Genomic DNA, 23335 nt, shown 5'->3' on the forward strand with positions numbered 1-23335 from the left:
TATTAGACGAAAAAAAAAAAGAAGCGTAAGTTACATTTCAACGGGAGCACTGTACTAAATACTATCCGCCGTAGCCCAACTTATGCACCCGCGTTCTTGAAATAGCCGTGCCAGAATGGCCACTCTTGCTTACAGCCTGAATCCGGCGCTATTCTCTCGGCGGCGTGCGGGTTCTTTTTTTAAACGCACAACGGGGTCAAGGCTAGTTAAGTTGCGTTTATATGCGACTCGTGCCTCAGCTGCGCTCGGCCTGCATTGCCGACTGGCCGCCGCTTGCGGTTGCAGTATAGTAACGCGCTGTCTACCTTCGGACAGGAACGGAGGCTTGGGGCGGTCCAACTCGATAAGGGTCAGTGTGTGGAAGTTGCGTCCGTTCATACGAATCCTATTCGAATGGCCTGGTGCGTCGGAACTTTTTAAAGAACGTGATTTTTTCCTGCTGTTCTCGACAAAAGCGTAGACTGTAACTGCCTTTTTTTTTTTTTTTCGTGGAGTATGGTGATGCGCACGTTAGGCACTGTTGGCATTACAACTTTAGAGCGCTGAAATCTTGTTCTTATTCACCTATTGACGGATGCTTATGCCCATTCGTGGGTAGAAAGAGAGGGGGGGGGGAGTGCATTGAACAGGAACTGAGTGCCTTTAACGTGATATCGTTTAAAAGCTCGTTTCGCAGTAAGTCCGGTGTCTGCGTCGGTGTCTGCGTTGGTGTCTGCGTCGGTGTCGTTGGTTGTCAGCGAAAAATCTTTTGCATGACGGAAAAGTTGAGCAAGTTGTAACTAACATGACTAAGAAATTTTTGCGTCCGAGTCAGGATCCAACCCAGGTGCAATTCGGTGCAACTCCCGTTAGACACCTGAGAAATTCTCTGGCCAACGGTTGTGGGTGCACGTCAAAGACCTAACGGCGCGCATGCGATGCAAAAAATAACGAGGAATGCAGCATATACTAAGTGCTGTCAATGCTCCGTCAATCGTTCTAGTTCCTTGTTCAGCGTCTCTGTCGTTTCAACGCTGTTGGGCTTTGGTACCTCTACAGTATCGCACGGTTTTCTTCGCAGCCGTGAAATATAGCTGCAACCTTACGGTTCATCAACACCCTCAGTGGAAGAAATATACGCAATGGAGAACGCAAATTTTCTTCGTTAAGCACGACAATTGCCACCTTGGCTCCTCTAAAAAAATATGCTCACGACACACATACCTCGTACCCATTTACTCTCAATTGAACACACATAAATCGTAGTATATGTTCTCGCGTGATCGTACGGGATTATTGGATATGTGTCATACGCGTCGTATGATATTTCTGGATTGGGTTTGGTCTCGAATTAAAAAATATATATAAATAGAGGAGTTAGTTGTCACAATTGCTTGGCGACGTCTACTGCCATTTTCCAGTTTGCTCTTAGGATGAATAGAAACACACACACACACACACACACACGCACACGCACACGCACACACTCACACGCACACACACACACACACATACATACATACATACATACACACACATACATACACACATACATACACACACACACACACACACACACACACACACACACATATATATATATATATATATATATATATATATATATATATATATATATATATATATAGTGTGTGTGTGCAGTCCTAACTTTGGTAAGCTCAATGTTAATGTTAAAACGGATCGCACCCACAAATGTAGTGCACAGTTTTCAATGCAGTCCTTATTAGTTGCATGTCATGAGGCCATATTCACAAACGCTCCTCTACTGTTAACCCGACCTCAATAAATCCTTGAGACATTTACCGTTGCAGACATCGCAACCAGACACAGTCCTCAAGGATTCCTTGATCGATTGATATGTGGCGTTTAACGTCCCGAAGCCACCATACGAGAAACGCCGTAGTGGAGGGCTCCGGAAATTTAGACCACCGGGGGTTCTTTAACGTGCACCCAAATTTGAGCACGCGGGCCTATAGAACATTTCCGCCTCCATCGGAAATGCAGCCGCCGCAGCCGGGATTTGATCCCGCGACCTGCGGGTCAGCAGCCGAGTACCTTAGCCAAATATACGGACAAATCCACGCACACAGGTGTGCGTGGATTTGACCATGTATTTAGCGCGCTTCATAACGTCTCACTCGATAAAACAAAACACATTTATCTTCCAACCGCGTGCTTCGCTTAGCATCGATTGCGAAGGTACGTGGGATCCGCCGAATTTTCCTTTATCACTGCTTGCTGCCTGCCATCATTTCGTTATGCACATTCGTCATTCGAGAACGGACCCTCATAGTTATCTTTCTGTGGCACTCGGGCTCCCTTTAGTCTATTCTCTGAGGTGCCTCATAGCAGGGCACCACGGATTTTTCTTACGACCCCCTGTTTCAATGTAGGTGCACTGGGGTCTCTTATCCCTATTTATCGTTTGCATCAGTGTCTTTTATGACGGGGGTTTACTGCATAACGTAGTGGGCACTTCGCTGTGTAGTCTACTTGCCGTAGGCGTTCTGGGGCAGTTTGAAACGACCACTGCTACGTGTACAGACGCACGTTTTCTCGCGGCACGGTTGACGCGTCCTTGGAGAAGCGAAATCGGGCTAGTGATTCTGAAGGCCATATGCATTGGGTCGTATACTGAGATATCGCGTTCGGCTCATGAAATAGAAGCTTAAGTGTCCTGCAAGTTTAAACTGCGAGGCTGTTTGTTACGCCTATAGTTCCTTAAGTGTCGATCGCAGAAAATTGTCCGACTATTCACCGCGAGTCCACTAAAGGTTAAATGTGCAGTGGTTAGCCGAACAAAAAGCTGCGAAGAAAAAATTGTGGTGAGCCAGAGACCCGGAGTGCGTACGACAAAATACCAGGGAACGCCAAAGGCAACGGTTGCTGAGAAGACCCGAAAGCGAGGGAACGCTTACGCAAATGATGTACACGTAGATCTATAAGGGGTATACGAACGCTTCTCTTCAGCGCGAGTTTGTCTCTGTTCCTTGGGAAACATTGTCGAGTATACGACTCTCTGTGCTTTGACTAGAACCTCTCTGCACTGATAGCGTAGAGACAACCTTGCAGCAATCTATATCGAAGCAGCCTAGAACCAGCATCACCTTCTGGCTAAGGCCTGGAAACAACCTAATAGCAACCAGATTTGTCTTCAGAATCGCCCAGTTTTGGAACAACCTAATATATAGCAACCAGCTTCGTCTTCAGAATCGCCCAGTTTTGCAACAACCTAATATATAGCAACCAGTTTTGTCTTCAGAATCGCCCAGTTTGGCGTTAAAAGCTTTGCGCTGTGTAGCGTAAGCTTAGTTATATTTTTTTTCTTCAAGCGTGATTTAATGTCAACGGGTGGTGCAATGTGATATCGGAATGTGAAGATGTACAAACATGCCATCGGCTACTCCTTCGCCGTTCGCTATCGGTATCCCACTCTTGGAAGGTTTTCCTCGCATCGTTCTCGAAAAAGAAAAGAAAGAAAGAAAAGAAACTCCGCGTTCCTGTGAATGGAGCGTCACCTGTTTCCTGTAGCCACTGCGTGTGGGAAGCTTGATTTTTCTCGCCCTCGCACGTGAACGCCGGCACCTTCTTCAGGTGCATGCACGAAGGACGATCGTGGCCGGTTGAAAGCAAGTGCGCCCGTGATCAACGAGCTTCCGTTGGTCACGCACCCTCCATGGATAATGATGGCTTCTCGCCGTTTAAGTCGGTGCAGTATAGACCTCACTGCTTACACACGAACAATGTCTGCAATAAAAGGGAAGACACATCCAAGGACTGCAGCAGCACGACTCGTACGAGCAACCGTCGCACTGCTCCTTCCTTCGAGGAAGCGGCGGCGTCGGAGGCAAATCTGTTTTGCCGTGCTTTGTTTTCGTTAGGCCTGTGGTGTGCCAGCGCTTGCCAGATGTGGCTGGTTTCAGTGATACCTTACGCGTATATTTGGCTGCCAGTCTGCTCGCTTGTCATAGTGGTTACGTACGACGTTTCGGATAGGCGGACGTTCCAGGAAGCAAGGCGGTGATTCTGAAGCGTTTGTCTGCGCACTCTTTTGAGAATTGAAGGCAGTTCAAGGGTATCAGAGCTTTCCGATCTGGGTAATATTTATTGGTATGTTACCAATATAAGTGGCTGTTGTTACGATTTTTCGCATTTTATACATAGCTCTACATAGCTTCGTATTTCGTTCAGGGTTAGCTGCAGACGAGGGGCATGCCGCGTTGTGTTTTGACTATTTGCTATTGACCGGTCATGGAGCGGGAGGCTTAAGTCTAGGACAGGTGGACGGGAGCTGTCTTACTATACTGGCGCAGCCACTACAATCCATAAAGAGAAGAAGGAAGCTTTGTTAAGGAAGGAGTACAAAAAGGTGGATTCCGGAGCGTGTGCATGGGTTGAGCCCCCAAGTCCAGGGTACCGCTGGCTTGCGCCGCTGGCCTAACGTGACTCTGCAGGTCTGAGCTGGAGTGTTGTCCCTCCCTTGCTTCAAATTACTTACAAAGTTCCGGCCTAAAATTGTTTTAAATGCTACCTTTGGTTAATAAGCCACAATTCAACACATCCAAGGTCGCAGCCAGTACTTTTTTAGGGGTCGCGACCGCCCTGCAATTAGTGCGTCAGTACGCGTATTCGTATCGACATGCAAACTGCAGATACTTTGGGTGTTTCTCTGGATTTCGTGCCGTCCGGCTGTGCCCCCGCGATCTGCGACGACAGCGCAGCTCTGGCCGACTGGGCTCCCCCTACGTCATCTCCTGACGCCGACAAGAGCTCTCGCCGAGTGGTGCCCCGTCCTCGGACTCCTGCGACCGTGTCCATCTTTCCTATCTCCTCTTTACTTCCGTCGCTCGCTGTCCCTGCGCCTCGCTCTCTCCTTCGTCTCTCTATATATACATTTTAATCCTATCCTTTCAATCCCTCCTCACCCCCATTCCATGTGAGCTACTGTTGAGGTGTCGCACTCTGATGCAGACAGTTACGGGGCTCACTTTTCTCTTCTTTTGCCTTTAAGAATCACATAAACAAAAAAAAAACTGTGCCAGTTTGTGGGAGACAAGTTGAACGCCTTCGTCCAACTCCCTCCAGGTTTCATCTCTGCGTGCATCTATCTTTCAAGCAAACTTCAGTGGCCGGCCTCGAAAACGTCCTTTACAAAACTGGGACCCTTTAGCGGTGGTGGCCGTGTCAGAATCACGCATCGCTTCGCACAAGCACGCACGCACGCACGGACGCACATGCACTCGTGAGCGTATATTACACGCACGGCACGTAAGCGTTCTTTCACTGAAAGAATTTCCTATCTTCCGCTCCACAGATTCCGCTTTAGGCTCTAGGCATTTCGTCCTCTCGCTGATCGAGCCCTACGGTATGAAATGGAAGTGTGCACATGTGGCTCGCTTGATTGTTGCCCGAGGCGCGTGCTTATATGTGCTTGCCGGCAATCGGTTCTCCTGCATCGGCGCCGTCCTTGGAAGGAGAAGTAGGGGTGAATACAACAGAACGGACGGGGCTCAGAATCAACCGAGGACGGCGCCTGTTTTTTTTTTTTATTCCTTATCAAACTTCGTTCAACCTAGTAGGGCTCTAACAATGCCGAGAAGTGTACATGTCGGCGAAGATGTTGGGAATCGCGCCGGCAGTCGAGGGTGTCTGTATACGCCGCTGCGATGTGTACTTAAGTGCGTCAGTTTTTTTTTTTTCTAGCCCCCCCCCCCCCCCCACCTCATACATACCTTTGTGCATCTATAGGTTTGGAGAATCTTTGGAATCTTCGTCAGCCATGACAATCCAAGCCGAACGAGTGCTGACACCATTCTTCGAGGGCGAATTTGCCGTCGCCATGCGAATTTCTTGTGTGCACAGACCACTCCGTGTACGAAATTGAAGCTCAGTTTGTAAACGCGAATGAGATGCTTTATTTCGACATTTAGGTCTATTTCCGCATGGCGCACCTATAAAATCAAACAGGGAACTTCAAATGCTAGAAGAAAAAAATTAAAATGCGTAGTTAGATTGAGGTGCGCGTTAACAAATCCCGGGCGGTCAAAATTAATACGCATATCTCCATCCCGGCGCGCCTCATAGTTTTTTCAAGATCAACGCACTAAAAGACGTGGACGTTAAGGAAGAGGCGTGCACACACCGACTGTTATTACTTTCGTTCCGTGTCCTTTTGTTCGCTCGTCTTGTACAAGTACGAATTGCCAACAACCCCGCCTCGCAACCCGCGCCTCATAACAGATAAATGAGAGAGGAGGGGGGGGGGGCACGTAATACCTCTAGAGCTCGATTTCAAATTAATTTAACTGTCTGACACTGCCGCCTCTGTCGTGCCTCTCGGCACGCAAGCTACGCCGGCTTCAAAGTTATCGCGCCGACGCAAGGCGCCACGCTGCCGGGATCGCGCTCGTGTAAGTGACCGGCTCTTTCGAGCTGTAGAGCAACGCCCCAATCTTTTTTTTTTCTTCAGTAGATCTCCCCCGATCTAACGGACTTTTTTGGTTGTTCGTTTATTTATTTCTTTATTCGCGTCCGGCAAAAAGCGGTCTCAGTGCGTGTTGTCGAGGTCAGACAACTTTACACTGGTATCTCGAATATCAGAAGCAAGCCTCCTCTGTCTTGTTCTTGATTCCTTTCCACCTAATGGTCCTTCTTATTCTGAAATCAAACTTCCTGTAAAGCGATGGCCTTGCTCACTCCGGCAGGTGTGCTGTTCGCCTTCTCTAGTGGATATTAACTGCGTTTCTTTTGTCGCTTGCTTTGTGTATGTTTGTTGTTCCCGTTATGTGGGCTCGTTGTAATATCCGTTGTTTCTCAATCATTACCCACTCTCTTGCCTGTTTCTTTTGTGTTTGTTTTATATCCTCGAGTATCTGCTTGGATGTCCTTCCGATATCAAATGTAAGCGCGAGGAATAGTTTATCTTTTAAAAATGAAAATGTAGGTTATAGTAGTTCAGTTACTGATTTTTCGTTCAATATACACTTCTTCGTGTCGTTGTTTCTCTACGAAATGTTCCATAAATGTTGGAACACTTAGAAATTGTTGAAACTGCACCGTATGGTACGACAGAAAAGATTTGATTGGTATTGGGGGTTCAACGTCCCAAAGCCATCGTATGATTATGAGAGACGCCGTAGTGGAGGGCTGCAGAAATTTCGACCACCTGGGGTTCTTTAACGTGCACCCAAATCCAAGCACACGGGCGTATACATACAGCATTTTCGCCTCGAACGGAAGTGCCGCCGCCGCAGCCGGGATTCGATCCCGAAACCTGCGGTTGAGTATACCTGCAGTACAACTGTCGTTTAAGCGCATCTCTCTCCTTCCTCTATCTCTATATATACATTTTAATCCTATTCTTTTAATCTCTCCTTAATCCCATCCCTCGCGAGCTGAGGTGTCGCGCATGATGCAGACAGTTACGGGGCTCACTTTTCTCTTCTTTTCCCGTTAATAACCACATAAGAAGAAGAAGAACGAACACAAATGGACAGGGTAAAAGCGCCTTCTCGTAACTAAAAGATTTATTGGGAAGAGAAGAATATATAGGCAGGCAATCAATCCATTGGGTTTCTTCGTGCGCCTAAACGACAGTTATATCGTACATATCCAACTATAGCCCAACTTTCGATTCTGTAGCCTATAGTACCTTAGCCACTATACGACCACGGCTGGGCTTGCGGTTACAAAGAAGCGACTCACTTAACGAGTTGGACCATGGCGGTTGGGTTCACTTGCACCTCAAGGACTCGGAGTCACGTGATTTGAGAATAAACGTCTATGACGTCATTGGTGGAGTGGCTGCTGCATGTATCGCTATTTTGCCAGTGTCGCTGGTTGACCCGTCTCACTGGGTGAGCCAGTAACCTAAAAGGCCGTGCTACTTCGCCGTTTTACTACTGTGCTGGTGGCACTATTTATATAAGGCCAGAGACAGGGTACACAGCGACGTGTAATTTGACCGCTGGCGTCATATACGTGAAAGTTGTGACGTCATACGTGGCCTATTGTCCGCTAGGTCATGCGACTCCTATAGCTATTGAGGTACAAATACATTTCCCGGGATTTCGAAGCGCTGACGCGATAGTTTGATGGTTCTCTCCAAGGTTCGTTATATATAGCGCCGTTGCTATATTACGACGTTACGATCTTCGCAAGATTCGCTGAAGTCGTCTCACAATTAGTGTATACGATCCCTCGTTAATGAGAACACATTTGACCGGCTGCGCAAGTGCTGAATCGATATAGAATGAATACATTCGTTGTTGTGAGGTTGATGCGCCGATAATATTCGTGGCCAACAGTTACAGAAACATCCAACTAGGGCTGGTAATGTGCGTGTTCAGAATCCGGTTCTTGAATTTGATCGGGATTTAAGGAGGAAACCGTCACACCGCATCTCGGGCCAGCGGATGCGAAGGCCGAGGAAGTCGAATCTCCCGGAAATAATTGGGCGGTCGTGATTCTTCGATCGAGGTTATCGAAAAAAAAATTGCGAGCCTCGTTAGAGTACATCGCGTACGTTCAGACAGAAGCGCGAATGACGGTCGCACCCACTAACCAATAACATAAAGTTCGACTATAAAATGTAGATACCGTGAAGTAATTAGTCGAGAGAATAAAAGAAAACGCTCGTATACGTTTGTCTTTCAACTCTATAGTTATAAAAACTATTTAAGGAGTCCCAAGTGTTGAGGAGTCTCGAAATGCGCTTTATTACATTTTTTTCTTTAGCACATTTATTACGTAATGTATGTTTTTCACGTTTTGAAATAGAATGTTGGCACTGGAATGCTGACCATGTCGTTTTCTTTTTTTTTCCTTTCCAGTTTTCCTGCTCGGAATACAGGGTATATACAGGTACGTGATGCTACTGCCACATGCTCTTGTTAGAACTGGTTAGGACTTCTTTCAGCTGTTAGCCTAAATTCAGAGTTCATGATTGCATAAACAGTGTGTAAGTGGCACAAAGAACAACTAATGATTTTCCCTTTGTGCGTGTGTGTGTGTGTGTGTGTGTGTGTGTGTGTGTGTGTGTGTGTGTGTGTGTGTGTGTGTGTGTGTGTGTGTGTCCCTTCCGTGCCGTTTACGTAATCGTAGAATATCAACTAGCGCGGTCACGCAATTTTCTTCATAGATGCGTAGCCCATGGCCGCAACGGCCGAATGTCGATTCAGGGGAAATTCTAGAAGCGCATTTACTTGAATTTAGGGGCGCGTTAACAAACACTAAACCAAGCAGAATCGCTCGGTGGATGTCCATTGTAGAATATTTTACAGTGCAACAAGCGAGATATGGTCCTTTCTCCGTCCGTATTTAACCCGTTACGCTGTAAGATATTCCACGATGAACACTGAGTGACCAAAATTTGTGGAAACCTCTACTACAAAGTCCTAAAATCATATCCTGAGTTTGGTTTGTAAGTTCCCAGCAATTACCAGTATAGTTAAGTAGGCCAGTTCAGTGTTGCCAGAGTCCTTCAATTTTACATTGAAGGACTCTGGTGTTGCGCAGCTGCAAGTGCCACAGAAGTTCAAAACTGCAGAAATATCTTATCTGAGTTTTGACGACACCGCAAAGTCAAGTTGAGTGATATGATAAGCAGTAAGAAGCGGAGTGCGAAGCGAAAGACAGGGCGGGGAGGTCAGCCAGTTGTCAGGTCGGGACTGTCAGCCAGATCAGATCGTCTGGCCACCCTGTGCTTAGGAAAAAGAGTGAATGTAATGAAAAAAATCTAACATAAGGAAACCTTACTAAACGAGTAATAATACAAGGAAAAAGAGAACACTATGATAGAGGACACTGCTTAACTGTGCCTCTTGTACCTGAGGTTAAGATGCGAGATCAAACAAGCAAGAAGAAAAAGCAAGACAGAAGGGCTATCAAGTTTTATCAGAAGTGCTATCAGAAGTGCTATCAAGACAGAAGTGCTATCAAGGGCCCATATAAAGTTTTGTTTCACGGTCCCGATAGGCATACCGTCTTCGAAAACACACGACACTGAGTGGAGGGGGGCGGGGGGAATGGGGGTGAAGGCGCTCCCGACAGGTTCACAGCCCGTGTTCCGGACCTCCTTCCTCGTCTGGGTTGTGAAGTATAAACACGACTGTCGCGTAACCTTCCTGGGTCGTCGAGTCGGTCGTTGGCACACAAGCACTGCGCACCGAGGAGCTTGACAACAGCTCGTACTGAGCGAGACTGAGCGAGAGAGAGTAAGGGAAGGGCTCTCGCCGGATATTGCCCGCGCCTTGGCCGGAACTGGCTCGTGACCGATAACAAAGAACCTCGACTCTGCATCCGCTGCGCGCGCATGCCGCTTGGTGTACACGGCAAGACGGACGCGAGTTGGGTTTGTGTGTGTTGCACGCGTACGCACACTTGTACGTGGCTAAGCCATACGAATACTCAGCTGCCTCGCAGAGCGCCTCTTGTTGGATCACGTGCTCTCGCTGTCACAGCTATACTCGGCTTTATTTTATTGCCGATTATAGTAACGATAATTCCCGGCCCCTTTCATTTTTTTTATACGATCGAGGTCATCCGCAGTCGCTCAAGGAAATTACCCATATCCGACGCACGTTATCGGGAGTCCTTGTGTAGGGGTCATAATTACTGATTTCAGCTACAATTGTGCCTTGTAATATATATTTGTTTGTTCAAATTGTATATACATTCATAGACATGTGTGGTGTTCCCTTTCAGGAGGCCAGGTATTCAGGGGCTTTGGGCAAAGGCTCGTCGCAGTGCCCCCGCCCTCCCTATTTGTTAATGCGTGAAGTGGGGCTGATTTTGCCCTCCCCTCCGTTTCTAACAAGAGAGTAAATGTACATCTTTAATGAGAGTGATGTATGTAGCGAGTCATGGCTCCACAAAAAAGTAAAAGGTAACACGTGTGTGTGTGTGTGTGTGTGTGTGTGTGTGTGTGTGTGTGTGTGTGTGTGTGTGTGTGTGTGTGTGTGTGTGTGTCACGCTGTGGTTGACTGGCTGCTTAAGAGTTCCGCTAGCTGTCTAGTTCGGCATAAGGGGGTGAAGTGCCGAAGACGCGCCCGCTTCTTAAACTTACAGCTGCACTCTAAAGAAGCCCAGTTGTTAAAAAAAAAATATTCCGTAGGCCACAACTGTGGCGTGCGTCATTATAATGTGGCAGTTTTGGAACGTATACCGTACTTACTCGTTTCTAAGGGGACCACGATTTTAACACAAGGGTTGAGTTTTCATTGCGTCCAAAAAGAAAGAATAGAGTTATATCGGTATTGGATTGTAACGCGATGGCGTGATGACCTCCTTTGGTTGCAAATATTTGAACTTAAAAAGAAACTGCTTGGGGGGCACTGATGAAGCAGCGAAGTTTGTGGCTTCCAAAGAAGCCTTCACTTCGCCAGTTAATTTAGCGAGTCTATCTTCGTACGAACCGCAAAGCAACGTACGGGCAACAAGACAGACGCAACGCAAGCGCTGAAAAGGGACATATCAACAGAAGCGCCGAAAAGTGATATCAATGGTTGTGGTTGTGTGCCCCCTACTTTATAGCGTGCGTTTTGTATCGCGAGAGAGATTTGTTAAATGATTGATAGTTGAGACTATGAAACGTGATTATTAAGACTGTGTGAGCGCACCTTCTGTCGCACATACACGGATGGAACTTCGCTGTTTGGATGGTGCGTTGGACAGCAATGAACTAGAAATCAATGTATATAGCTTGACACGTGGGTTTCATTGTTTTGTGATATTTGTTTGTCCTTTCACCTTTACATGTGTTCGCTCTTCCTACGATGAGAGATTTGTACCACCAACTAGCCCGATCTGCATCTTTAATTTAGCGGGTTGATTCGATGAATTGGAAAGCGTTGCTGAGGTACTAGAGGGCGTATTGGTGGGCGGAGTGAGAGAAGTGGCACATATCTTTAGTGGTATTTACCCGCTTTTTGTGGCCCATACCCGTTTGAGATACGACGGCACCCGGACATGAAGCTTCGACTAACAACGGCTTCGCCTTTAAACTCTCGTTACGTTAGAGTGAATACGGTAACTCCGGAACTTGTCACTCTACATGCGCGCTTCTCCGTGAGACGTGAGCAACACCCGCAGTTAACTAAATGCGATAGCCGGAGCCGCGTGTAAAAAGAATAACTTTGAAAATGTCCACAGCGTGTTTATGTTATTTCATATCCGTGTTCTCGAGTTCGAGGCCGACAGCGTGGCATTGTGAACGCTCTTTGTCGGAAGCGCCTTTTTAAAGGACGCGCGCTTGAAAAAAAAAAAGTACTGACTGTCGAGAAGAGAATGTTTTGTCAGTGTTTGCCAGATAGCTTGTGGCGTGCGCGCTTCGCATGCAGTGCAGCTGTTTACGTACGAGCGGCGCATCTCTAGCGCGCACGAATAAAAACACTGTGAAGTGAACAAAACAGCGTTCTTGGCTCGCCGCTGGCCTTCCACAGCGGCGACTCGAGCACACATTTACGGATGTTCTTTATGGGCGCCCAGCCAGCGAATGGTCGAGAGCATAGCGTTTCCTAAAATGAACTGCTCTGACACCGTCATCGTTCAGCCACCATGGGAATGATGGGTAGTACACAGATTTGCCTAGTCTTCGTATACTTGCGGGCGGCGAATGGCACTTGTGGCTCCGTTTATTGGTGTGCTTAGGTTTCGTTTCAAAGAGAAGAACGAACCCTTTTAAACTTCGTGACCTGATTTGAACAGGTAAGCCTAAAAATGTAGTGGTGAAGCACAACCGCTGAACATTTGATGATTTCTGTTTCGTGAGAAAACAGCTTCAAGCCACACGAACACGCACAGAGCCAGAAGCAGGCCAGAAGTAAGAAGGTTAGACAAATCAGTGTACTACCCATCATTCACATGCTCGCTGAAGCGCCGTGCATTGCAGCTCCCATAGACACTAGCGCCAGAGTTTCCTCTAGTGTATATAAGGAAACTCTATGGTCGAGAGTGAGGCGCGAGCGGACGAGAAAGTGGGGCGTAGGGAGGGGAGAGAGCGAACGGTGGGAGAAAAGTGGCGAAGCACTGCACCTACCCTTTCCTATACACTCTGTATCACCACATGCTCTGGTTGCTAGGAGGGAGGACAAGCGCGCGCAACCGCCCGCATCTGTTGCTATGGGAGAGGGCGGATCCCGACGGATGCCTGACATAGCCCGACTAAGAAATGCATTCTCATTAAAAAAAATGCCTGCGCCGTCAGTCTCTCCATGTTTCCATTTGTCCGACTGCTCGTTTGTCCACCTCTCTTTCAGTCCGTCTATCCGTCCGTCTGTGCGTCTATTCTTCATACTAGTCGGTGACGTCAACGTAGACAGTATAGACCCAGCTTCGCCCACTCGTCATCATTCACTTCGGGAAGATTCGTGAAGTTCTTCGCAGTCGAGTTGCGTTAAAAACTTCGATGATCCTTAAGGTTCACCATCATAATTAGAATGCCGTAGTGTAATCGGCTACCGTGCCTATCGCCATCTCAATTTTTTACCTGGCATCCGCTCTCGGTGCATGCCACCACCGTGCTGTAAAGAAACTAACGACTGTGTGCGTAACAGTGGGCGTTTCAAAGCACCTTGGAATGTTCACTGCAGGCACAGCTGCGAAGTCAGTGATTCAAAGCAACTGTAGCACAAGGGGATATCCAAGCCAGAAACATAGCGTGAGCAGAACAATATATACAGTTGAATACATAAAATATACCATTTTGACATATCACATGATGGCGTGAAACTTGCAAGAAAAAGAAAGAACTGAGCGATGCAGCAAATACACCTAAGAAAGCGCATGTTTATGTAAACATCACTATACAGGAGATCCTCGTGGTTCCGTGAAGAGAACGTAATGACATCGAAGTGTGTTTTAGAGAAATAGTAACTAAACTAAAATAAAGGTCTCGTGATGTTTCACTTTTGATGCTGCCTCTCTCAACGCATGTATTCCCGGCGTCGCTTTTTCCCCTGCCTCCCAGCTGCTTGCATGTCTACAGACGTGTCCTGCGGAAATGCCTTTGTTTTTCATCCGCGCAACGAGCTCTATATTTTTTTTCTTTTTCTCTTTCGTTCGCGGTTGCTCTTTCCCTCTACCTTCACGGCGCGCGGTGTTAAATGCGGAACAGCTGGCGATCAGCAGGCCTCGAAATAGCCCCCTTGACAACAAGGTAACAACGTAATTATGTATAAGCAGGAGCCACAGACACACGTATTGTTATTGGACGAACACTCTCTCTGACGTCCAACCGGTCATTGGAGCACGGCGAGGCAAGCAGAAGCCTATGTTTGCTACTTCCGTGCCTCCAATTGGTAAAAAGAAGTAAATGAGTTGAACTAATGTGTCCACGGCCCGATGTTTGTTTGTAGAATGGAAATAAAGGCTCAATGTACAACTCGGTGTGAATGCCACAAAAGCGGAGCTCACGATTCGTCATTAAGAAGGAACTGTAATCAAGATAGTTAGTCGTGTTTTACCAATGAGCAATAAAAGTTCGAGCGCGTGCGGAATCTGAAAATTTCGTTATGTCACAGCGATCTAATGCGGCAATTCCTCGTTGGCGTCGCCACCATCCTTATCGCCGTCGCGTCTATTTTCTTCTATTCCTTTATTCCTATTTCGTTTATTCCTTTGAGTTGTATCGGGATCGAATCCCGGTGGTGGTGGCGGTTGCATTTTTGATGGAAGCGAAAGTGCTGTAGGCCCGCGTGCTCAGATTTCGGTTGCACGTTAAAGTGGTCGAAATTACCGGAACCTTTCATCACGGCGTCTTTCATAATCATATGGTGGTTTTAAGGACGTTAAACCCCACATATCATCATCATCATCATCATCATCATCATCATCATGAGTTTTGATTGTGTTGAAAACTGTGCGAAAATTGAGTGACTGCTGCGAATTGGGGATGAAACTTGGGTCGCCAATGCGATAACACTGACCTCGACCGAATATGACAAAAACAATTCTGCACCGCGCTTTCGAAATCAGTTGGGAGCTCTCGATTACACTGCGTTTTAGCAGTACACTGAAGAGCACCATTTCGTTTCAAGTTTGCCTACGCTGCCAAGCACGTGACACTATTTCCTTGCCTTTATCTTACCCCGCGACTATCGTGTGCTTTTGAGACCGATTCAATTAGTCAATCAATGCATTTATTTTCTTTACGCCACGAAAAATGCGAGTCGAGCACTAAATGCTTATTGTGCCCGACAATGTTCCTTCCGCATATACTCCAAAACAATGGTGAGTATTCAGCTTTGGGACATATTGATCCTACACTGCAGGCTTATGCACTAGTATAACAACGTACACTAATTTAAACTGCATACATCGAATGCGCGCCATGACGCTCGAGTCGCTTCGTTCACACTCTGTAAACAAGGTTGAGAAACGTCGCAAACACGCTCGCATTCGTTCCGACGCTTTTTTCCTGGACATGGACATTGCCGAGTTCTTGTCACTGTGTGAATAGCGTCGCGATCTCGCTGGCTGTCCTTGTATGGTGTTTGCTTAACAGAGACAGCTAATCGGCGACCAGTGTGACACACATCCGGGAACGCAGGCGCGAATCGCGAAAGTTCCGCACTCGGCGAGTCGCTCGGCAACAATCGCAGCTTTAGTTCCTCCAAGACAAGCAACCAAACATGTGCGCTTTTGCGGAACGCACGCAACATGGCGACGGAAGCCGTTCGCGATCCGCGTCCCGTGCATCGCGTTGTTTGTCCTCTGCATGTGATCTCTTGTAAGCTTTCGTCCTTGAGATAGTGGTGAGGGTGCACGCCGAGGGCTTTCCGTGTTTGCGAAGACGTTCTTCTTGCTAGCATGTGTACGTACAGCGTACTCTTGATTTTTAAGTAAGGAGCATTTTATATTCGCATTTATACACCTTTTCACAGGAAGGAAAAAAAGTGCTGCCATATCCACGAAGTGAATGATGATGAGTGGGCGAAGCTCCGGCGGTAAACCTGGTAAACGATGAATCCTTCGTACTTTTTGCCCACTCGATTTTATTACAACGCTCCCCGTAGCGTACGTCGCCGCACTAAATCGAACGATTGCCTTCCACCAATGACACGCGCCATATGTGACATCGTTCCTATTTTATAACATCTCGCATCTTTCATCATCAACTACAAGTAGTACCGCCGTCTAGTTTATATAACATCTTGCGTCTTTTCATCATCAGCTACCAGTACCGCCATCTAGTGAACACTGCAAGAACTAAACGAGAAGTGGCTACGTACAGGGACGCACAGCCCACGCCTTAAGGAGCTTCGCCCCTAAAAACACCGCCATGATGGGCTGTGCGTGGGAGTACAAAGGCTAAGGGCGCAGCGTTGTCAGTGCATTTTCGAGGGGACGCGCCAATTTGCACAGCCCAAGGAGGGCTGTGGCGGTGCCCAGGGAGGCGTTTATGAAAAGGTGAATACTCGCGAATTCGGCGTCGACGGGGTCGTCTATACACCCTCCACTGCGCATGCTCGCGTCTCATGCCAACTGTCGCTCCCCCTTCTCTCTCTCTGTCGCCTCACAGGGCCGTCGCAGGTCTGCTAGTAAAAACCGACTGCTCACGCTGCACAACCGTTCACTGGCCAACCCGTATATGTAAGCGCTGGATCGTGCGTTTGGAATTGAGTCGAGGGCGTCTTTACTTGGCTTTCTCCGGACTTGACGCTTTCCTTGACTCCAGTAGATGCGATGGAAGCAACAGTACTTTCGACCAGTAGTTGGGCACAACTCGACGTCAGCGGCCCACCACTCGCGGAAGGCGACGCTTCTCCTTGGTTCATTAAATAATGTTGATAATAAATACGAAATAACAATTGAGCTTTACCAAACCATACCCAAATACACAACATTCACCCGACACCCCCACCACTCTGCGACGCACTTATTCGAGTTCCCCCTGTTGAAAGATGCGGGCGGCTTTTTTCTTTTTCTTTTTTGTTTCTCCTTCTCTCTTTATTTCTATTCGCATTTCTTTATCAGCATGCTGCAAAACACACCGCGACACTGTTGCTATCACTCACAAGCCTCACATCTCTATCCACCCGCGTGATACCTCTCGAATGTGTGTGTGCGCACGGTCACGTAGGAGCACGTCCTCTGTTGTCTACCTTAAAAAAAAAAAAGAACACGCGCGCAAACACACAAATACGAGTCACCGAATTCGTTTTTTGTTGTGAACGACTGTGAAGGTGTACCAGTGCGCACTGATTTTCTTTGTCTTTCTTTCTTGCTCTCTGATTTTGCTTTCTAATCAACTTACCCTACACTGCAGGGCAGTTAGGTGCTCGGCTGCTGAGGCGAAAGTCGCTGGATCGAATCCAGGCCGCGGGTTTCGATCCCGTGGCCGGGATTCAATGGATGCGAAATGTTAGGCGCCCGTGTATTGCAAAGGCCTCATCTATTGCACCAGATTGTCGAAATTGCCTCAGTCGTCGTCTCTCATAATCATATTGTGGTTTTGGGACGTTAAGCCTCAGATATTCTTATCGATAATTACATCGTTGGGCAGCATAGCGGACGTTTCTTTGAGTTAATCTCCCGCCCTTTCCCCCATCTTCTGTCAACATGTCTTTGTCTCTGTCTCTCTCTGAGACGTGATACAACTGACACGTACAACCCACTGAAGGACCGTAGCTTCAATACAAAGTGTTGAGCCTTAGTCAGAACGAAGAGGAGGAGGGTAGATATTCCGCTTCTATAAGGATGTGATCTGTGCTTCAGAGGCTGGGAAGAAAGAATGTTCTCAGGGGACATACGAGAACTGGGTGTGCGTTTTAGAAAAAAAAAATGCGCGAAATGACTGCGTCCAGGCACTGTCGGGTCGACATCTGGTGCATCTTCGCGTGACTTATGCTACGACAAAGGGTGAATGAGCAAAAATAAAAACGACTCTATTCTTGTTTCTTCGCTTCCGTAGTTACACTGTAACTACTTCTAGGTTGCCCTATTCGTACATTCAGTTAAGTCCTACCAACTTGCCCAAGTTTCCATGCTTCACGACGAAAAATGTCGCATGGCTGCCCTACGAAGCTCTGAAATTTGTCATATTCGTTGAAACAGCTAGATCTACTGGCGGCGTGATTCGCAGCAGCAAATTCGAGAAAACCTAAGGCCTGCTGGCATCGATGGACAATGATATATTATGCCATCCCGCGTACATCTCTTGCGGAGCGCAATCTATGGAAGGTCTGGGCTGCTGTTCTGCGAATTCTGACCCAGATGTGCAATTAGTGCTTCTGAGTCATGTTATGCGAGCGGCGCAAGCCAGTTGGGTGGGCACTGGACTTGGGACTCCAACGAACATGCCCCTGAGTGCCCCTTTTCTACCCTCTTCCTCAAAATAATGTTTTTTTGTTCTTTGTTCTTCAAATTCTGCAACAATGTCTAATTCCGCCAGGGTTCAACTGTAATTGGCCCTGCGGGCTTCTATACTGTCTCCCCGATTGCCTTGAAATGCCGCCACGATGAAATTTGAGAGTATGGTGGAATGTCTCCCTGATTGCCTTGAAATCCCTTTGTTATTCAAGACTGCAATTTCTCAGCAATGCTTGTAACTATACGCAGTTTCCATTATCTATCTTTGTCTTGTATGCGCTTGAATTCTTATACATTTTTAGTTGACTTATATTGCCTTCCTGATTTGCGCATCTGATACTTGTTTCTTTATTTTGTCTTTTTTCTTGTGTGTTATATATGTTGTACCCACCCCCTCTGTAATGCCCTACGGGCCCTGAGGGTATTCTAATAAATAATAAATAAATAAATGCCGCCACGATGAAATTTGAGAGTATGGTGGAATCGAACAGTGTCCAGAACGACACCATTGGTTGAAGTTGTACATCGACATAACCCTTTATGTCCGCCCGCCGCTGTGGTGTAGCGGTTGCTTGTTGCTCGGCTGCTGGCCCGGAAGGCGCGGGATCGAATCCCGGCCGCAGCGGTCGCACTTCGATGGAGGCGAAATCCCGGAGGCCAGGGTACTGTGCGATCTCAGCCCACGGTAAAAGACACCAGAGGGCCCAACTTTGTGGAGCCCTCCACTGCGACGGCGTCCCTCATAATCTTATTGTGCTTATGGGATGTTAAACCGAAGATATTATATGTAACCTACGCGTGCGTGCGTGCGTGTGTGTGTGTGTGTGTGTGTGTGTGTGTGTGTGTGTGTGTGTGTGTGTGTGTGAGATATAGGAGTGAGCGAGTGACGTCACCCGCTGTCAGGCGTTGTCGCGTGTGCGTGTGACATCACTCGCTCGTTAGTTAGATAGCCGCGTGTGCGTACTTCTGTGCGAGCTCGCACACGTGTTTTATTATACATTCTTGAAAAGAGAAACCGACGTGTGGATGGCACATTTCCTCCGGCTTCCTACGGGAGTTGATGTCAGCCTACAAACATTCCACGCCGCGAGGCGCGCGTTTGGAGAAACGCCAGCGACGATCGTTATAACGGTGTGTGCCGCCGAGGCATATACTCGGGACGGAGCTGCCATGAGTGCTAAACTACTCAGCTGTATGCGGCGCACTTGACCGGGCGTTGCTGCCTTTGTTTAGTATTCTATCGCGCGTGCATATGCACGGATACCGAGTGCGTATACTTCAAGACGTTTTGTGGTTATTGCCGTGACGGAAGGACCTTCATTATCAATGCAGCGAACGCCACAAGTTTGTTTGCTTAATTCGTACCCTTGACTACAATTCTTGTAATAACGTAGGTGCGCGAAAGTTTTCTGGTATGCAGGAGTGCTCGCGGCGAACTACTTTAACTGAACTTTCCTTGTTATGGTTTTATTTGATCAAGCCAAGCTCGAACCTCCCGTTTCAAAGACTCTGCTGGTCTCACACTCCGTTTAATGTGTTACGTCTCGTCGACGAGAGTCCACTGCGGTGGTATAGCGGTGGCGGTGTCTACGACTGCCGGCCCGAAGGTTTCGGCTTCGATCACCGTCCCGGCGGTTACTTGACGATGTAAGTGAAATGCCAGAGGCCCACGCACGTTAAAGAACGCTGTATGGCCGAAGTTTCCGGAGTCCTTTCCTACCGCGTCTCCCCGTAATCGTGTCGTAGCCTTTCATAATAACGTACGTAACACCAGTGATGCCTTTGTGGAATAATGAAGAGCAGTAAGATTAATTCCAACTGTGCCGCAATCGACATCGTTGCGCCGGTTAGGTAACACTGTGGAGCTGCAAATGAATCGAGGCCTCGGAGAGTGCATGAAGTGTTGCTGCCGTGTTGAAGCCATGGCGGTGATTTCCGAGGCCGCGCTGTGTGTATACCGTAACGACACCAAGTCTGACGCTCGCGACCCTCTCCCAAAATGGCGACCATGAAGTATTTCCGGCACTCGCAATCGACGCTCGCAGTACACAAAAGCATCGCCTTCGAAATTAGTCGTGGTTACTGCGATGCAAGCGTTGTACTATTTCGATTACCGACATGCTGGGAGATCGGTTGAGAATGTGACTCCACATCTTCAGTCATTCTAATGCACCATCGCGGAAATATGCAACGGAAGATCTGCTGGACGGCTCAGTCGTGAAAAGCAATGATGCGCATACGGTGACTCCATTTGTTTTGAAAACAGCTGTACTGTTGGCGTCTCCCGTCTGAGAGGGCAGCTCAGTTTCTATTTATAGCACGTTACTGATACGCGTGAATAACTGCGTGTACGGGTTCGCTTGCACGCTGCACAAGCGTAGATGAAGGAAACTTTACGAGAGACCGTTGCATCACTCGAGGAAAGCCAGAAACACGCGCCCGATACCTGAAAGGCTAGTTGGATATGGCGGTACGTTTTCGTGTTCTCGCTATGCGGGCGAAATCTGTGACAGGAGGGCGTCAAATGAATGAAAACCACCGCAAAACAAACACTATATCTGTTAATTGGCTTTGTTTCAGAGGTCACGTCGCCACTGCAGGGGAGCACTGTAGAAACAGTGGCATGCCAAGGCTGCATGCCTACGTCACGTCGTGCTGTCGACTCTAATTTACTTCGATGGGTGCTATTGTTCGCAAGTTTATTAACTATTTCGGAGATTACGCGTCTCGTGTAAACTTTTGGAGACTACTGTACATTTCTCTAAAACGCAACCTTCCCGGGGCTGCACCATGGAAACTTCGTGGTAGAGCAGCGTCGGTCGTATACGACGCGGGCGCTCGTTCTGATGCTTGGCTGCTTCCGTGTTCGGAGTCGACTGCCCCCGTGCCACTAATGAATTCGATTCTCGCTACTCCCTAAATGTAAGGGTTCCCGGTCGTTTAACATTCCTTACTACTGACCCGAACTTTGCGGGTTCGAATCCCTTTCTCGGCGGCTGCGTGTCGATAAAGGTGAAATGTTGGAGACCCGGGAACATTGATATATGTTGACAAAAACCCCCGGGTGGTCCAAGTTTCCAGAACCTCACCACTACGCCGATCCCGCAATCCCGTCGTAGTATACGGGGACGCGAAACCCCGACAGTTTCTGCTATTGATGTTCGATTTCTGATTGTTTATTTATTTATTTATTTATTTACTTATTTATTTATTTATGAATACTGCAATCCCTACTAGGGATTTTCGCAGAGTGGGTTACATGAATTACATGAATGCTCAATATGAAGACGCACAAACTTTCAAAACAGGAAGATAAAAACACGCAGAACCAAAAGTACGCACACAGCAACCCAAATATGCAACAATTCGAACGTTTATGGGGACAGAACTTAAAATTGGCATGCTATATTAAACACTGTTATTAAGGCTAGAAGAAAACAATGTTAAGGATGGCTGTAAAACTTGGGTGTTGGTTAGTTTGTTCGTACAAACTAACCAACACCGTTTGTTTGTTAAAGTTTGTTCGGTTAGTTTGTTGGTTGGTTGTGCGCCTTATGCTGATATCAGTCCGTTAAGGGAAAACAAAAGTCGGCTCTCCGTAACGCCTTCGTGCAGCGCGGCAGCTGTGAAGTAAAAAAAATGCCCTTGCAGGCGCGCGCTCTTCTTGCCTTTAGGCTGCAGCAATCAGCTGAAGTCATCTGACGCACAGCTGCTGGCTTAGCATATGGGCGATGTGTGTTTCGAGGTAACAACAAAAAGAAAAGCTCTAAGAATAAAAAAAAACGAAAACTTCCACTCGGCGTGTTGGTCGCTCCTCACGAAACACTGTTGCTACGTGAGTCATGCTTCGTTTGGGCGCACATGTTTTGTGACGTCACAGTTAAATCGTCCACATTGTGAATATCGGTGGCGTCTGCTCTCTTCCGGATCCCTGCCGCGATGCATTATAGGACGGGCGTCTTTTAGCGGCTAACCATATGGAGCAGCGACATTCGATGCGCCCTACCAAAACGTGAGCTGTATAAGCTGCATGGAATCATAGGCGTATCAGCCCGGAGAAGGGGGGCCAGGGGGCACGAGCCCCCTTTCACTCATGAAAGTTGGGGGGAGGGGGGCTGAGTTCCCCCACTTTAGACAGTGGTCACTCTTGGCTGTATGCTGAAGAAACCAACAAGTATAAGGCGTAGTTTTCCACCACAGCTGTAATCGCTCAATGATGTCGTTACGGGAGTATGAAATTGTTACGGGGTTATTTATAACATAATGAAATTTTGCCGAGATTGCTGGTGAGATGATTTTTCTTGTAGGTTCTGATATATAATCCTGGCTGTCGTGTAAGGTAGGTTTGCCCCCACTCGCGAAAGAGTTGGTATACGCCACTGCATAAAATGACGAAAAGTTTAACATACGTTACATGCACAATGCATTCTCTATACCGTAAGCCTTATTCTTAATTATTAGTGTTGGATGGATTTATTTATAACCGGACGTACTTGCTTTGTGGTAATAAACCCGCCTATGTAGTCTATTCTGCTAAGGCACTCGGCTGTTTATACACAGGTCGCGGGATCGAATCCCGGCAGCATTTTCGATGGAGGCGAAAATGCCTTTGGCCCGTATGATTAGACTTAGGTGCGCGTTAAAGAGCCCCAGGTTGCCGAAATTTCCGGAGCCCTCCGCTACGGCGTGTCTCATAATGATATGGCAATTTTCGGACTTCAAACTTCAACAATTATTATTATCTGTGGTAATGATGTTTTCTCACTGTGCGAAATCGCGTAGTGCTGCCCACAGCGTGCCCAAATCTTTTTGTGGCCCCGGCGTTGTATTGTACACGTAAACTGCGTCTGTCAGCCTATTGCATGTGAGAAGCAGAGTATTTGCTGAACAGAATGCGTAAGAATTATAACAGGGCAGATTACAATTGGCGCAGTCGACAGGATCCAAATAATCGCGGGGTACCCCAATATATATAATGTATACACTCGGTCAGATGGTCTCGTATGTATGCATTCTCTTAAGACGA

The 23335-nt window shown here is 47.4% G+C and overlaps 1 protein-coding gene across 1 annotated transcript in view; it reads left to right on the forward strand.

Annotated features, from left to right (window-relative positions):
* LOC119164259 (uncharacterized) overlaps nucleotides 1-23335 on the forward strand; it is a 123931-nt gene that overhangs the window by 46017 nt on the left and 54579 nt on the right. Inside the window, exon 2 of the mRNA XM_037416408.2 lies at nucleotides 8832-8862. The gene's annotated coding sequence lies outside the window, so the exon portion shown is untranslated. The remainder of the gene's footprint in view (nucleotides 1-8831; nucleotides 8863-23335) is intronic.

This window comes from Rhipicephalus microplus, chromosome 8, assembly GCF_043290135.1.
Source record: "Rhipicephalus microplus isolate Deutch F79 chromosome 8, USDA_Rmic, whole genome shotgun sequence".
Lineage (NCBI taxonomy): Eukaryota > Metazoa > Arthropoda > Arachnida > Ixodida > Ixodidae > Rhipicephalus > Rhipicephalus microplus.